The sequence below is a fragment of the Castor canadensis genome, chromosome 1 (genome assembly GCF_047511655.1).
Source record: "Castor canadensis chromosome 1, mCasCan1.hap1v2, whole genome shotgun sequence".
Taxonomy (NCBI): Eukaryota; Metazoa; Chordata; class Mammalia; order Rodentia; family Castoridae; genus Castor; species Castor canadensis.
The window spans coordinates 1,424,237-1,442,283 of NC_133386.1; the positions used below are offsets into that span (position 1 = coordinate 1,424,237).

Here is an 18,047-nt window from a genome sequence, read left to right on the forward strand (position 1 = left end):
CTTGGGATTTTACTGTAAATGCATTGCACTTTAACCCGTCAAACCCCCTCTATTACTCTGCCTTATCCCCTTCCCCTACCTGTGTTGCTCAGCAGTTTTCAGCGTGTTTCTTTGTGTCTCGTTCCTACACGGACGTGATGTGCTTCACTACCATTCTCTTCTCTTTCCTCCTCCCCAGGACCTCTAACAGCCCCGCCATTGGAAGGGGCTTTGTACGTGTGTGTGTGTGGGTGTGTGAGTGAGAGTGTGTGATTGTGAGTGTGTGACAGAGTGTGTGAGTTGTGTGACTGTGAGTGTGTGAGGGTGTGTGTGATAACCATGCTGCATTTGTGTTTGGATCGATCTGCCACATATGAGAGAAATCATGCAATGGCTGGTTTTGAACAAATGTTTGTTGCACACATGAGTGACTCAGACCCAGGGCTCCACACACCTTTCTACAGCAGGAAGAGGGACTCCAAGGAGGCCCCCAAAGGCCTCACTCACACTCCATTCTCAAACCAGGCAGCTGCACCAGAGACCCCTCTGTGGCAGCACTGGGACTGGCCTTCAGCTCTGTTTTGCTGGACAGAGTTTCCAAGGATGGCCTCAGGTTTCTGATGGTTCCTTTTCTCTCTCATGCCCTTGACACCAGGTTCCAAGTTCACCATGACTCCTGGAAGTCCCAGATGCAGAGGCTGTGGCCCTGCCTGTCCTCCTGCACAAGTGATGGGACACCAGGCCCAACTGTCACCTTCTGTCCTCACTCTGCCTGGCCCTGCCTATCCAACATGGACAGGCTTTAGAACAAGATAGGCAGAGCCATCCTAGGCCTTGGCCATGGAACATCACCCACCTTACACATACTTCCTCTGGATTCTGGAGCATTAGTGAGGCAGGTTAGAGAATAGGGAAGTCACTGGACTCAGGAGCCATGTGACCTCTCCTAGTGGCAGAGCTCTTTGGTCACACTCTGTGCATGTAACTCAAATACCTCAGAGTAACTGTCAATCACCCTACCCCACCCACTGGAACCGCCCAATTCTCTCCCTGCCCACAGGTTACTGGTGATCTGAGACCCCCCAGGCGACCAGTGATATACAAACGCCTTGAACCACAGAGCCTACCCCTTTCTTTTCCTGGTTGCTGCTTCTCCACCCGGCAGAGACCAGGTTGCCCTGTGATTACCTAGTAAACTTCACTATCTCCCTTCCTATTTATATGTGTCCTGCCTGGATGCAAGAATTTAGGAGTCTTCTGATCAAGGGATTGATAGAAAGAAAGAAGAAACCTCACAGAGTAACCCAGGACAGTACACGTGGGCCCTCTGGGCAGTGCCCAGGTTTACATGGCTCATGGACACAAGGGATGCTCTGATGAAGATGACCGATCACCTCTTCTAGTCTGAGCTGCAGGATAAACAGAATTGGGGCTGAGCAAATGTGAGGGACCAGTCAACTTGCTTCTGCCTCAGTAAGAGAGAAAAAAGAAATCCTCAAACTCAGGATATGCTTCCTGTCTAGGAAAGTCACCAAAACCTCCCAGGAAGGGCCAAGTTGGGTTGGCCTTACTGAAAGATTAGCAGTGATGGAGTTGGAGTGAAGGCCAGGTAGAGGAACAAAATGACTCGTGGAGGATGGACTGCCCATGAGAGACCCAGGCAGGGTGCCCAGAGCTCCCCACCCAGGAGGGGTGGTCACTGTGGTGTGGCTAGTGATGCAAACCCATGTTTCTTCCAGAACTCAGACAAGTGTTTCAGCAGGGCCTTCCACAGACTGTGGGTAGGGATGGAACCAAGAGGTAGGTTAGCCACCCAGAAGGTGGCAGGGTCTTCACTTCATGGGAAGTGAAGTGGTCACTCTTGGTCAAAAGAGAGTTATTTTTCAAATTGTTCAATGTCAGGCAGGATCATCTGCTATGGTGCCCAGGTAAACTGGTGCAAACAGATCACTGCCTTTCAAGGTTTTGCAAACACCTCATCTTTACTTTAAGACGGCAGAGCCAGCACGTGACACCTTCAATTGAATTCTTCCACCAAGGGTCTAGTGCATATTTTTACTTTGCCCAAAAATGGCTTTAATTTCCTAACTGGGAGGCATCCCAGGAAGAAGGAGGCACAAGAGGCAGGCAGCTCCTAGAGGGGATGGCCCTTGGGTGCTGCCCTGTGGGAAGCTTGTCCCCACGGCCACTGCAGGGTAGACAAGCTTTCTGTCGGCAGCACCGCCCTCCCCACAGCCCAAGGAGTTTGATAGACTCCATTTCTCCATGCATGGCTGACCCGGAGCTGCATAGCTGCACCAGAGAGAGGCTGGAGAGAGCAGGCAGTGTCCACAGCTGGGAGCTGGGGCTGCCCTGTAGCTAGCACTGCTCTGTGGTAGATAAAAAGGCTGACTGACCTAAATCCTGGTGATTGCCACGTGTGAGTGTGGTCTGTTTGCATTTCCTGAGGACGTAGGTAGGACACCTCAATTATCACTTTCTCCAAATGGAAAGAGAGACTACCTGTACATTTGTTACTTTTAAAAAATAATGGAGCATTCATTCAGGCTTGGAATTTAGCCATCGTGCTTGATCCTTTAATGGAACAGAGCTAACAATGGAAGTATTTTCTCACAGAAATAAGAGAACACACCGTTTTTAATAGCAATTAAATTCCAAGGGAGACAGTATATGGAAGAAAATCAGTTTTTAAAAGTCAGTTGTATTCTTTAATAAGCAGAGTCTCAAAGAAAAATCTAATATTCCCATCCTAGAGAATTCACTATTTATTAAAAGAACTTCATTGAGAGCCGTCAAACTGATTCAAGACAGAGGCCCTTTGCCAAATTTAGAATGGAATCAATTTAACCTCGAGAAAGAAAACCTTTCAGTTATAGGGGTTCCCCACTTCTTATTTTCACAAGCACCGCTGTTTGCACAGGTGTGAGGAGAGCAGGTGTGAGGAAGGCACAGACAAGGCCCAAGACACGTCTTTGTGGATGTCAAGTACCTCATGCCTTGGAAGAATAAAAGTCAAACACAATGGATCAAAGGCATGGTCTATGTTTTTCTTAATACATGTCTGGGTTTAAGCCAAAAGAAAAATATTTAAACAAAATCAAACCGGTTAAGAAGCAGGATAAAACACTCTTCACATCTCAACATGAATGAATTTTCCACATCACGATGATTGGCGGCTCTACCAACAAGACAGGGGATAGCATCATAAGAACACAAAAATCTGTGGCCATGAGATGTCCAAAGCAAGCCCTTCCCTAGAGACAGGTCAGTGCCAGGCTGCTCCCCTAAGAAAAGGGCACCACCAGGGACCATGGCTGAGCAGAAGATAGTGCCATGGCACCACAACCAGATCTGGCAGCTTTGGGCACAAGTAACTGTTGAAGTACTGGGGGCGGGAGAGGGGAAGCAAGTCTCACTCAAGGAGCCATCTCCACTTGACAGGCTGGACTCCCCTGCCTCCCCACCACACTTTCAGTAACATGGAGCCAGCAAATCTGTGATGCACAGGGAAGTCTTTGGAGCCTACCTCTCAAGCTAAGATGCTGAAGTGAATTTTATCCAGAGGGATGCTTTTCCACTTGATGGAAGTAGTTAAGCCGTGCTGTGTGTGTTGAAAATACCTTGCTGCCACCACCACCCCGTTTAGTCCCACCTGTCCACCACATCAGTCTCCAGTTGAGAACCAGCTGGAGCCTCCTTTCTTGGTGACCACCAAGTTGCACCCTCTCTGAAGGATTCTCACTGGGCTCCAGAAAGAAGGCTGCCCAGCCCAGCTCACAGTCCACAGCCACTACAAGTGAAGCAGGCCATGCTGACAGACTTAGCTGAGACACCTGGCTGAGGACACGTGTTTCCTAAAAGAGCTCAGGAAAGCAGAGAGTGGATGAAGAGCCACCGGGACCAGAATCCCAGCAGGCAAATCAAATCAGTGAAAGTCAGTGCAGAAGTCAATACACAAAGAGATCAGGATGAAGTGACACGGAGGAGACCTGATGCACGGTAGCAGCCTGCAGACCTATGAGCTGGACCCATACTGAGGACTGGCCAGCTCAGATGTGCAAATCAGGAGAAAGGGAACACCCCTGCCCCCGATCAGAAAGTTCCACAATGCAGACAACAGTGATGCTCGCCAACAGCCTCCACACAGACCCTGACGGAGTTTACCACGGTTTTCTGACCTTGTTGTGGTGTGGCTCTCAAATGTCCTTGAAAGGCCATGTGTTAAAAGCTCAGTCCCCAGAATGTGCTATTGGGAGGTAGGGCCTCAGGGAAGAGAGTTAGGTCTTTGGGGTGTGCCCTTGATGAGAATTACAGGGCCAGCCCCAAGCGCTCCCTCTCTCTTCACTTCCCAGCTGCCATGAGGTGAGCAGCTCATCCCCAGTGGTGTCCTTTGCTGCCACAGGCCAAAGCAATAGAGCCAAACAACCATGGACTTAAGCCATGAGTGAAATAAACCTTTCCTCCTTTAAGCTAATTGTCTCAGGTGTTTTGTCACAGTGATGGGAAGCTGACTAACACAGATCCTTTTTCATGAACTTGGCCAAATTGCAGCATTTGGGGTTGCGAACTGTAGGTCAATTAAAACTGGATTCTGGTGACCACTTCACCTTATGCAGGACAGTTGGCAAACCAGCCAGATCACCAGTGCAGTAGGGTGGTGTAGCTAGGATTCTGCTGAGCTTCAGCGTAGCTCCTTCATTTTCCCCCATGTCCAGTGCCTCTGTGACTCAACCTGCTCATGTATAAAGTGGGAGTGATACCAGCTTTCTCTAACTTGGGGCTGCCAGAAGAATAAGATAAAATAGTAAGGCTCTACACTTCTGAACAAAGACTTGAGAATTTGCTTCTTGACCTGTGCACAGCCCTCTGATGGACCTGGACACTTGCCAGGAGGAAGTGGTCACTATTTTAACAGTGACATGGGATCCCCATCCTTCTTATCTAAAAACAAGGTAGGTGAGAAAGTGCAGACATCAGACCATCGGCTTTTCAAGTTGAGGTTTGTCTTAGTAAGTTTACGGCTCCTGAGTGAAACCCCTCAGTGAGAGAGGAGGGAGCAAGAGTGTCCACCGCCATTAGTTCTGTCACCGTTTGCATCCTATTTGCTGAGTGCCTGTGGGAGTTTAAAGAACAAGGGCACACTATGGAATGAGATGGTGTTTTAGTGACTCTGCAGGACGAGAGGAAGGCTGTGAACACAATGAATAGGCAGGAGGTCCCCATGCCAGCTGGACAGGCACATGGAGGACTGTTGATGCCACAGGGCACTGTGGTCAAATGACAGGTCTTTTCATCTGTAAAATGAACACAAAAATAGTGCCCATTTTAAAGGTCACTTTGGAAATAAAACGAGATCGTTCTAGAGAAAACAATGGGGACAGACATGAAGACATTAAAAGCAGATGTCCCCTTACTATCTGAGTACACGGCACATCCACTCCAGCCCTGTCCTCAATACTCAGCCGGAGTATTGATTGGATCTTCCATGTGAGCACCAGGTGACCCTCCCATTGGTGATAAGTTCCAAGGAGAAAATTAGGAGTGTGGAATTAAAAGGAAACCAAACTAGGTCAAGAAGAGATAGCGTATTTTTTCCAAGGAATTCCCAGAAAGACACAGAAGATTCAGGAAAGAAAGCCAGAGACTCAGCCTTGTCCTGGAGTTGACTGGAATGGGTGGCACATGCAGAGGGATGGCGGGCCACCCTGGAGACAGGTGGGCTGGAAGGGGCAGGGGCTGGAGAGCACCTGTCTCAGGACCACACGTGAACAGAGTGTCCACTTTGCATGCAGGGTAAAGACAGGCCTCTCAGGAAGCAGGTGCAATGGGACATCCCCACCCAACTACCTTGCTGATGCTCTCAGGTATGGGACCCTGGGACAGGCCCAGGCCATGACTCTCTCTCTTCCCTCTCTTCTTATTTGTTTTAGTGGACACAAAACCTTTCCTAAGTGTTTTCATAGGCACCTACCAGCTTTAGGTACCCCCCACTTGATAAGTCTCTCAGTTTCTTCTTCATCCCCCATCATATAAGGCAAGCTGTCAGTTCCTGACCCCCATCTGGGCATGGGCAGGGGTCAGGCTTCTTGCTCTGCAATTTTTTCTGCCCCAAAACATTTCTTTTTCATTTATTTTCCTTCCCTGTCTCCACCTCGGTATTAATTTTGGTGACGAAAATGAATATCTCTGCTTCTTGTTAGCAAGTATTTCTTGGGGAAAATTCAAGGAAACTCTTGGATTATTAATTGTTTCAGATTTGTGTTTATTTGAGATTCAACAGGACTTTGTTATTCTAAATTCTTCCTGGAAAGACTTCAGGTAGATAATGTTTCTTTAATACAAGAATTATTTTGGCTACAAAAGCATAGCCTCGCTCAGCATTTGGTCATCACTCTTAGGGGTCAGAAGTGATTAAGTCTGCAAGAGTAAATCAGACCAGCAAACTGCGACCCTGAACCTGAGCTGAGTTTCCACTCACAGACCAGCCCACTCCTTCTGGGAATCACCAGACTTCTCATCACCGAAATGTATTCAGGGAAGGTGCCCTGGGGTTTGTGCACTGTCTTCAGTATTTTAGCTACGAAAGAGAATCAGTTTCCTGCCCAATATCCCAAGGACAACGAAGCAGCATTCCAACCACACATGAGCAACTCCCGTTCTCCAGCTGAGCTCTGTGAAACAGCAGGTGAGTGACATGGACTGGTGGACACTCAGCCATCGTGTCAGAGCCCTCAGGATGGAAACTACTCAGAGATGATGTGCACCCATCTGTATGGGCTCAGCGTCCCCACACAGTGCCTGGCCTGCAGTTGGTACTCAGCAATGTTTAATGCCTGAAGAACTATGTCAGGGTAGCCGTGTGAGGTCACTACAGAACCACAGGGGGGATGGCAGGGCAAGAGGAAGCGTTTGAGGAAACTGAGGCAGGACTCCAGGGAAGAGCGCTGGCAGGAAGACAGAGCAGCAGGAGCTCAGTGGGTGGAGCGTTGTCCTCCTCTGTGACCCAGCGTGGAATATCGCACAGAAGGACATGCATTCTGTCCCCACTCCCAGTCTCCTCTTGCCTCTGTTTATTCCTCTTACTGAACCCCCCTCAGATTTCATCTCTCAACACACTGGTGGCAGCTCAGGTGGCCGGGGCTCTGTGCTGGCACTCAGTTGAGGTCATCCTCCCTTAACCTAAGCCTCTTCTCACTGCAGATTCCAACAGCCCATTTCACAGAGGAGATGGAGCGGTGGGTGGCTCCCTTGCTCCTCCCAGGTTTCCCAGCTAATGAGTGCAGGACTCCCTTGTGATGTGGGTCTTTCTGCTTCACAGGCTGCTTCTCGTGAAAAAGTGAAATGTGCACCCCGCAGGGCTTCAGATGAAAGGAAGCTGTGTGACGACTGGCTACAAACGCAGTAAAAGACCATCCTTGTAGAAACACGAACAAGAAAACACACAGCACATTCTATTGATACAGAAAATGAAATTAAACCCAGGAGGCTGCACACACTTGGAACTCAAGTGGAGGAGACCTAGCCCTAGCCCAGCGCCCAGCCCCTCTGTGACCGGTGCAGCCTCTTATATCAGATCGTTCAATGATCTATAGATTGAGACACACAAACATCAGGGGAACTCCACACTTAGACAGCACAAGCAGAGAGCGACTGACCCCCAGCGATGGGGTACAGTGGTGGATGAGAAGGGCTTGGGTTCACAAGTATAAACCAGCTTTGGAAGCAAGGCTGAATGAATAAGCTCCTGACTGCACAGGGCACCGTGCCGGCTGTCTATCAGTGAGTGGCACCCGGGTCTCTGGACGCCCCAGAGACTCTGGCTGGGAAGACCTCGAGTGGAACCTGGGAACTGTCATGTGTGATTAAAGGTCCTATGATCACAGGGACCTGGGCCCTCCCATCAAGATGATATTCTCAGAGGTGCCCACAAATTGTCCTGCTGATCACAGGACCAAGGACCAACAGGAAGGGAGAAGAGGAGAAAACACTGATATCCAACCTTGCACCAGCAGCCCGAATGACCCAGTCCTGTCTACTTGAGAAATAGCTCTACTTAATATAGTGTGCAATTGATAAATGCCGATGGCTGCAGTACGTCTGCAACAGCTCAACCGGCCAGTGGACGGCCACCATTTCCCAGGTGGCACTTACTTTGCTGGAGCTCAAAACGTGTTCCTGATGGTGAGCTGACATCCCAAGGGCACAGAGCCGAGTTTCATTCCTAAGGCTCCCACTTATTTCAAAGCACCAGAGCAAATTGCACTAAAATACATGGTAGACAGTCGCGGATGAACCTGGGAAGCAGAGAATGGACTGAAAGCTGAGACATGGACGTCTGAAGCCAAACCTCAGTGGAGACTGCTACACAGTGAAGTCATTTCTCGTGAGAGCCACAACCGCGGGACGAAATGGGAAACAGAGAGTCCATCCTTGTTGGAAGCCATGTGTCTGAGCAAAGCTCAGATCCTCTGCCTTCTGCTCCAGGTGAAGACTAGGGCGGGGAGGCGGGGGGTACCATTGCTGTGAAGTCTTACATGTGTGGGTGCCAGTTTGACTTTTTAAAGAGTTACAGCTGAGTGAGTACATGCTACAAGGGTCAGAGGCTCTCTGATCTCTGAACAAAGGTCAGGCAGTGTCCACTTCTGTGTGTCCAGCTAAAGGCATGAGTCCTTCCTACTGTCTCACATATCACCTATGTCCTCTGTCCCTCCCCTAGCACCGCTCCACCTGCATCCATTTACCTGCCCTTCCTAGGAAAAACGTGCTCCTAATAGCTTCTTGGCAAAACTAAAAGTGCTCCACTGCCAACAAGAGGTCACAATTTAGTGTTCTGAAAATCCCACAGGGTTTTCCTACAAAACCGTGTGCAAAGCTGGCTTTTATCCAGCATTCACCAGTGGAATGAATTCAGCCAGGCTCAGAATGGCCATCTGTACCTCAGGGATCCATGAGAACCCTGTGTACCCAACACAAAGAGAAAGAGGCCAGGTGACTGGTACATTCAGCACAGGTTCTCAGAGGAGGGTGGAGCAATAGGAAGACCCCACCCCTGGGAAATTCACCCCACCATGGCCAGGTAGATTGAAACCTGAGAAGGGAGGGCTGAACCCTTGTGTTGACATGCCAGGGGCAAGGGCAGAGGCTCACCCTGGGGACCCAGTAAGGTCAGGGCTGAGACCCACGACTCAGCCACAGCAAGTGGGCGAAGTTCACGGAGCCACCAGTGGACAGGCGCCTTTTCCAGAGGTTGCCCAGGTAGTCCGCAAGGCCCCCTAGACCCAAGTTTCCTCCCTGTCCACTCCAGCAGGCCCTTCCCAGAGCAGACAGGCTGGGTCATTTTCTGCCCCAGGGCTTTGGTACTGAGCTCCCTAACACAGGGCTGACTTGGGAAGGAAGCCTTAGCTGGAGTTGGGCTGCAGGATCTCCCACAACCCACCATGCACCCGCTTCTCCTTCCCCAGCTCTTCCTCCGGGTCCCTGCTTGGAGGACATGCCCCGTACTCAGGTTGGGCCTGTTCCCCTCTCACCTTGGGTCACGTATGGAAAGAGATTCTTGGGATTTTTTAGGCTTTGTTTATGTTGTGAGATAACGGGACATGGAATCCTTCCAAGAGAACTCTCCCTTGTGCTCTGAAATGGAGCGACTGAGACTCCCGCGGCCACCCCCTCCAGCCCCCAGCACTATCGCTGCTCAGTGCAGGGACACATCTCAGAGATAGGTGGGAGGCACCGGATGTCTGCAGTCCTTCAGCAGACACCTCCCTCCCAGGTGCTACCGGGCGGGAGGCCAGCACCTCTGCCACAGGGCTTGAGACTCAGGCACAGAGAGGCACACAGGGTCTCCTCTTGCTAGAACTCCAGGGCCGGGTCAGATTCGCCCATCTGCAGTTCAACAAAACCTTTCTTTTTCTCCAGACCCCTCAGTCCAGATAAGAAACACTGCCATGTGTGGCTATTTGTATTTAAATTAATTATAGCAAGATAAAGTTTAAAATTTTGTCACCCACTGGCCCCCACTACATTTTAAGTTCTGGGTGGCCACTGCCATCAGGGGCTACCACCCTGGACGATGAGGATATAAAATGCCTTTGGCACCAGAGATGGGTCTTCCAGACAGCATCATCTGGAAACAAGAGCTGAAGGGTGTCACTTTCCCAAACAGCTCCCTAAAGCCCACTTTCTCCTATAACAGGCAAGAGAAGGAACAGTTTCAACAAGACAGGTAAAACTCGATTCTGTGGCTCGGTGACTGATTAAGCAAATCCCAAGTGCTGAGAGAATAACTTTGAAAGAAATTATCTCAAAATTCACACTTTTAAGTATGGGGAAAGGGAAAGACTTTAATTACAGGAAGGAGGGGCGCTGGAGACGAGTGTGGAGGGAATGGAAAGGGTGTGGATGAACTTCCCAGGTGTTTCAGAGTTGATGGCAAAGCGGGGAGATGCGGATTGGAGGGAGGCGAGGCTGTGGATGGCTGAGGGGCGCTGGCTTCCAGCTCTGGCCTGTGCCCAGGGCAGGTGCTTACTGCCAGAGCCAGAGGAACCCTGATGAGGGGCTGTGAAGCCACTGGCAGGTGGAGCTTGTGACATGGGCAGTGCCTGTTTATGTGGTTGGGGACCTGCAGGTCAGGGACTGGGAGTGACAGAGGCCCTTGCTCTGTTCAGGGACAGCCTGGCTTTTCCTAAACAGAAGTCCCACAAAGCACATGTCAGATGGCTACGAGTTGCAGTCTCGCTCTAGTGAACATGTGTGCTTTGTCATAGAGAGCTCAAAGCACGACACACCTGTCACCTGCATTTCACAGAAACTAAATGTCACATAAAACACAACGAACACTTCGGAAGAATCGGCAGAGCTGTGGAAGCCACCCCACTACAAAGCACTTTGCAGTTGCCAGAGAGAGGAGTGATAGTGGTGTCACCATCCATGGCGGAGCTCCCCACCGCGCAAGCTTCCAGGAAGAGGGGCGCATCCTACAGAAAGGAGAGGCTGAGGAAGCGGGAATTATGAGCCCCTCATTAGGAGTCATTCAGATAAGCACAGTGTCCTGCTGGAGGAGGCAGCACTGGCACACAGCCCTGAGTGACCCATCTGTCTGCCTTCCGTGACTCTTGCCCCCCTACAGAGTAGGACTCCCACCAGGGACATTCAGAGAAGGGAAGGCACAGAAACTGGGCATCCCACTGTCTCATAATGGTGATGAGGCACCCACGTACCTGGGTGCACACCTGTGGAGGATGAGGAGGGAAGAGGATGCGGGGGGAAGAGGAGAGAAGAGGCTCCAGCAATGCCCACAAATCATGCTGGCTGGGTAGCACCAGAATGACTGAGGCTGCACCTCTCCCTCCCATCTTGGAGAATAGGAACCTACATGGGGAGGACATCAGTGACCTGCCCTCATAGTGGTTTCCCAGCCTCCTGGAGCTGTGTGGTGCTGGGGTTGAGCCTCCAGCCTGGGCTCCCCGACTCCACTGCCTTTCAGGGAAAGTTGAACCAAATGCCAAGATAAGGGACACACTTCCGCATTTACATGAGCTCCAAGCCCTCGAGTCCCACCCTGCCCCACCCAGGAAATCGTCTACTTGCAAGGAGTTAGTCCAGCAGAAACTGCCCTTAGAAATGTGGGAGTGAGTTTCCAATGGGCCTCGAGAGCTCCTCCCGTCATCTGGACAGCAATGGTGTGTGATGGTGTACAGAAGAACGCACTTCCAATGTGTGTCATCTATCCACAAAGATTTTGCTGGGCTCCTTACCCTAGAAAAGTGTTAAAGTGAAAATGCTCCCTAGGTAATAAATGCAGAAAGATAGGAAAAAGGAAGAAAGGAGACCTGCCTGGGTTTTATTTATTCATTTGGTAATTGGGACAGCATTTTATATGGTCTGTGTATGCTAAAATCCAAAAGACAGGCCTGTTGTACACACCCCACCACCAAGCCACCTGCGTCTCCTGCTGTGCTACTTCCTGACCAGTACATCCACTTAGGATGCTGAAGAGGACAAGTTACTCTTAGTGTCTGCTGTAACTGTAGCAACTTGCCAAGATTTAAACCAATGTATCTGGAATCCAGTCAGAGTGAGAAAACAAGGAGGTTTACGATGGCAACAGAGGCAGGACTTTCATTTAGGACGGTTGCAATAGCACGGGACCCGCTCACTCATCATATCCTCTCAGAGTATCAGAGTGCAGGGTGGCGGGTGCAGAGTTCATGAAAGGAGCTGCTGTGCAGAGTCGGATTTTGTATCTCAAAGGGCAGCACCCCAGAAGCTCGTGTCCGAAGACACTGAGTGGCAAGACCCAGTTCAAATAGCACAACAATAAAAACAGTTAAAACCTAGATGATCTGATAAAGTAAACACTCCCACAAAATAGATTTTCTTAGTCATCATTTAACTGGGAAGACTAGGATTTATATACTTCTTTGAAAAATAAAATGACATCCCATTGTCAACTTGTTTGTCCGAAGCCTCTTGCCACTGTCACATTTCATGTCACGAGACAAAGCTGTGTCTGGGACTGTCATTCATCTCTTAGGTCACTGTGTCACCTCACCTCCAAAAGAAACGTCTGTGTAGGTGCACCTGCCTCCCTCAGCAGTGGCTTCCACTTGTTCTCTGGTCGTTAGCATGATGTTTGTCCTGCAGCACGAGACTACCTGCCTGCCATGGGTCTCACCTGAGTGCTGGGCAGGGTCACTGACTAACTCCATCTGTGAAAGGGACTTCCTTGGGTTCAAATTCCTCAGGTTGCATCTAGCATAGCTGTGAGAGCTTGACCCTCCATATGCTTACTGCACCTTGGAGGTGACAGATTTCTCTTCCATGGTATCTGTGTGATATCTCTTGCCTCTGAAATAAAGGTGAGCAGGGTGAACTAAAAGCTTTGTGAAGGCTGGGGACTGACAGTAAGCTATGTGTGCGTGTGCACGGGAGCCTGTGCATCTTTGAGAGGATGGGTGGAGGCCACGATGAACTCTGGGAGTGGCAGGTTGAAACTTCTGATTTAGATAGGTAGGGCCCACATTTAAGCTCCCGTGAGAAATTCTCCCTTCAAATACAACCTATAATTTTTCACCCACAAGAGAAAAATGGAGGAGAAAGTATTCTGCTTAAGTGAATTCATCGAGTTTCAAAAGTAGACTGGAAGACAGCTGTGCAAACAGGCAAGCAGGATTCAACACTAGAGGACATCCTCTAAAGTAAGAGCTGAGATTCTCTTGTTAAAGGAAGAACGGGGGAGCAGGGAATGTGTGGGGAGTCCCGAAATGGTTAAAAATGGAGTTTCAGTAACTTACGGTGATTTCAGAATCAATAATTACATTCCCTCACTCTGAGAGCTGCTTCTTTGACTCTTGTTTTTACACTGAAACTAGCGGTTTAGTGCTGAAAACAGAAATATGAAGGACACTGAAAACCATAATTATTAAATTGATCTGTAAAAACATCATTACTGGAAGTTGAGTGGACTTCAGGGCTTTCTTCCAGAGAACATGGACTTGCAGCCTGTGATCTGAGAACAGTGTTTTAGCAACAGGAACCTCTGCACAGTTGGAAGTTCTTCCATTTGAAAAATGTGATATTTGCAATGAAACTGTTGGAATTTTTTTTCATTTTCTGTTTCCTTACCACTGAATTGACTTAAAACTAGAATTTTCCCTTTGATAAGAAAACAAACAACAAACAAAATAATAAACATCTTAATTATAAATTTGTCTTTAGCAACTACTGGTAAACTTATAATATTAAAATGTATTATAAACCTAATCATACATTATTTTATGAAAATATATAACTTTTAACTAATCCTAAAATGTAAATTAAAAATTAGTTGAATTTCCCAAAAGACTTTTTTGTTTTCAGTACAAAAGAATCTGCAAAACAGCTTTCCCAGGTAACCACAATCTTCAGTCTGTGAGCAGGGGCACCTGTCAAGTGTACTATGAACATTTAAGAAAGCTGCTAGAAAAGACGGAAAATAGCCGTTTGATTCTGTTACCAATTGCCCCAATGCAGAAAGGTCTCGTGACCATGGCCACACAGGCCCTGTGTCCTGGCTTGTTATTTCTGTAAAGCTTCTACTCAATAAAACATAGCAACATAGCAACAGGTGATATCTCTTAGCAAAGAACAAAATAAAATCACAGTTACACTCAGTGTCTTCTCTACATTTATGACCAGTACAACTGAACATTCCCACAGCACACAGGCAGCTATCCTAACTGGAAGACCATTGGAATAACGCTTCGTTAATAATAATAACTTCGACCTTTAGGTATACGTGCGGTGCCCTGCCTGACTCAGGCAGAAGCTGTCCTTGAGTATCTTAGGGCTGAACTGACCCCAAATGCTTATTTTAAAGGATGTGCTGTGGGCAGTATATCATCATGGGATTCCTTCTGGCCTGCAGGCTGGGCAGACAGCCCCAGGTCTTGGAAACACCATTTCCTCCTTCCTGACCTTCCGCCTTCAGACCACGATTCGGATGTTTTGGGAGCAACTGTCTTCTCTTCCCACCCACCATTTCACAGGCACAAAGTAACTTGTGACTCGAAGAAAAATAAAGTCAATTTCTGTCCAGCTTGTCTGTCTCCTGTCTCTTCATACTTCAAGTTCATCCAGCTTCAACTGGACCTAGATCAAAAATGCTGCATTCCCAGGGAACAAGACAGGGGCCTGATAGAAGAAACATTTGTAATAATTAGGCTGACCATGGTAAATTAGACAAGGATAATCTAGAAATCTCTCGTGCTGTCAGGGATGACCTGTCCAGAGACCTATAGGCTCTGCCTGCTACCCTTTCCACTTCTCACGTGGCCCAGGAGGCCACCCAGGAGAGGACACGGCTGGGCTCCTGGGGCTGAGCCACAAACCCTGTGCAACTGCACTGACCTCTATTGACCTAAGGGCAAAACCGTCCCTGTCCAGCTCCAAGCTATGCTGTGTTCACCTTTCCCCCCATTCAGGGTGATTTCCTCACTAACAGAGCTTGGCAGGCAGGGAGGTGATTCTGAGATCCACAAATCTGAAAACCCAATCTCCCTGCTTCCATGTTGCTGCGGTAACTGTGAAGGAGGTGGCAGTGTCAATGGCCTCAGTCCCAGAAAGGGTAGACGTCCTCTCCCAGCCCATGTACTGCACGTAAGTGACCCCAACGCTACAGGGGCATCCCCACCATGGAGGGAGGAAGAGCTGTCCAGTTCTCTGATTTCCTCCCTGGACATTTCACTCTCCCAGTGGGGTGAGGGGCCTGGGGGCCTTGGTTGAGAACCCAGGTCTGTTTTCTGCTTCCCAGGACAACTTCCAGGACCCTAAGATTGACTGCCTCCCCCAGACACCACCAACTGGGAGCAGGGGTTCCAGTCAGAGATCCCTCGGCCCACACGTTAAGTTCATCTTCTCACGCAGTTCACAGTGGCCACAGCGTCTCAACCACTGTCCTCATAGGAAGGACAAAAATCACGGCGTTTCTTTCCGACTTCCTTAGAGAAATCAGCAACAAGCAGCCTGGCTGGGACTGCGTAGCTATGGCTCGGGAAGGGCTGCTATGCATCACATGAGCCTCACAGCCGCCCCCCTGGCTTCCCCTCCCAAAGCCACGGTTGGCTGCGAGCACTTCCAAACCCACCATGATTCATCAGCGGCAAAAAAGCCATGGACAGCTGAGATGAGAAGTCAAACGAGGGTCTGGGTGCCTTGGGACAAAATTGGGAGGGCGGGGTGAGATGTATCAAGGTCCCATTTCCCCTCGTGGGAGTTACCCTGCCACTACTCAGGCCCTTCACAGCCAAGCCGGATGTCAGGAGCTGCAGGACGGGGAGGGAGGGGACTCCCACAGACGTCAGGTGTGCTATGTCCCTAGGTGACCCCACTCTAGTCCATCAGTGTGTGGTTTGGGAGGGGCTGACCCAATGTGAAATGGGGCCACCAACATCTCTTGTCTTATGTGTAGCTCCCTGGCCCAGACTTTTAACACCCAAAGGCCATGAAGCCCCGCCAATGAGTGCGTGGAATCAGCCTGGAGCAGGACATCACTGCCTGATGGGGGCTCCCTCCAGGACAAGGTGGCCTGTGGGCCGAGGTCGCACAAGCTTTCACTCCAACGCAAAGGTACAGGGCTTGGCTTTCGACAGCAGAGCTGGAACTAGCGATAGTTTCCGCGTCCAGCACTATAGGACCACAACAGAACGTGAACCAACTGAACAGGGGACAGATAGGTTCCCAAATGCCGCGCTGACTCACTGCTGAATCACAAGGGGTTGCAAGTGCTCGAGGCCAACCCTGCACTTGGGAAGGGAAGCCACGGGAGCCAACCCTGAAGGCCTTCCGGAGCCAAAGGTTCGCCACGCCAGCCCTCCAACCCAGCTGCACCACCTATGTTAGTTTCTGTGGGAAGCAGCAGAGGAAGCCACGGCGGTTCCTTCCTCGTGTCCCTTCCCTCTGCTCGGCTGCACCGGGAGAGGTGTCCATCTCTTGCCAGGATTGCTCGGCAAAGCTCCCATGAAGAGACACAGAACAGGGACAGAAGGGAATAGGGTGACATGGTTTGACTGGCACAGTGCTGCTCTGAGAATGAAAACACTTAGCCTTTCCTTTCCCCACCCTGCCTTTAGATTTTTTTCAGTGACTTCGGGGAAGTCACTGGATCTGTGTAACTCATTCACCCACTCAGCTTTGCTCAGGGGACACTGAGTGAGCCTCTTTCTGCCAGAAGCTATGCCGGACAGGGCACTAAGAATGAAAGTCCTCCCAGTAAGAACTACAGAAGACCAATTGTCACAGCACCACAAGGCACGAGCTGCGGGAAGGGTAGGCACCGTGTTACAGAGAAGCAAAAAGGATGTCCCTCTGTCCCCAGTGTTCCTGTAACTCAGTCATTAAATAAATCTGATAAGGCACACTTTTGAAAATTACTAACACAAACCCCAGCATTTTAGAAAATAACAGCTCTGCTGACATACATACAATCCACCTGCCATTCACTGACCAACTTAAAGTGAGTAAGTCAATGGTTTTTATTTGTTCACAGCTGCACAACACAATCAACACAACCATGGGTAGAATATTGTCACCAGCGTCCCCCAAAGCTGCAAGTCACTCCCCCACCGTCCCCAGCCCCCTCAGCAGACTTGCGTCCTCTGTGCCTCTCACACACAGAGCGTCCACCCTCGTGGTCGTGTGGGCATTGGTGACTGACTCCTTTCACCCGGAATCTTGTCAAGGCTCCTCCAGTGTGTGATGTGAATCACTTCGTTCCTTTTTATGGCCAAATAACGCTCCACTGCCGGTCACATTTTATTTATCCATTTAAACCTGAGGCAGATTCCAGTTGATTTCACTTTTTTTGGCTGCTGCGGACAATGGCTGCTGTGCACATCTGTGCTCATGTTTTCGTGTGGATTTTGTCTTTCAAAGGAATGGGTTACCAGGGAGCACTAAACTCTAGAGACTGCCAGACTGTTTTCTAGAACACTTGCACAATCCAACACTTCTCCTGGCAGGAGTCGAGGCTTTTCTATATCCTTGTCAATAATTTGAATTTTCTGACTTTTTACTTCGAGGGTTTGAAGTAGTACCTCTCCGTGGCTTTTTCTCAATTATCTTGATGGTGGTAAAATACACATAACATAAAATTTGCCATCTTAACCTCCTTAAGTGCTCTACTGAACGCATCCATTTGCCGGGGCCTTTCTTCTTCTAAAACTGAAGCTCTGTACTGTTAAATGCTAACTCCTCGCTCCCACTCCAGCTCCCCCAGCGCCCCACCACAACCTGCTTTGTCTGTATGATCTTGATGACTTGAAGATCCTTGCACCACTGGGATCGCACATTTTGTGGTGGGCTTATCTCACTTAACATAATGTGTGCAAAGTCCAGCCAGGCTGTGGCATGTGCCCAGTTTTCCTTTACAAGGCTGAATAATAGTCCATTGTTCACCCATTCATCTGCCCACGTTTAAACTACTGTGGCCAAGGTTTACACACTGAAGATGGGGTACAAATACTTTATCAGGACCCTGCTTCCAATTCTTTGGGGGTATGTACCCTGAGGTGCAATTGGTGGAGTCATGGCAA

The 18,047-nt window shown here is 49.4% G+C and overlaps 1 protein-coding gene across 4 annotated transcripts in view; it reads right to left on the reverse strand.

The window, feature by feature from the left end:
- Smoc2 (SPARC related modular calcium binding 2) overlaps positions 1-18,047 on the reverse strand; it is a 155,654-nt gene that overhangs the window by 104,663 nt on the left and 32,944 nt on the right. The gene's annotated exons all lie outside the window — the stretch shown is intronic.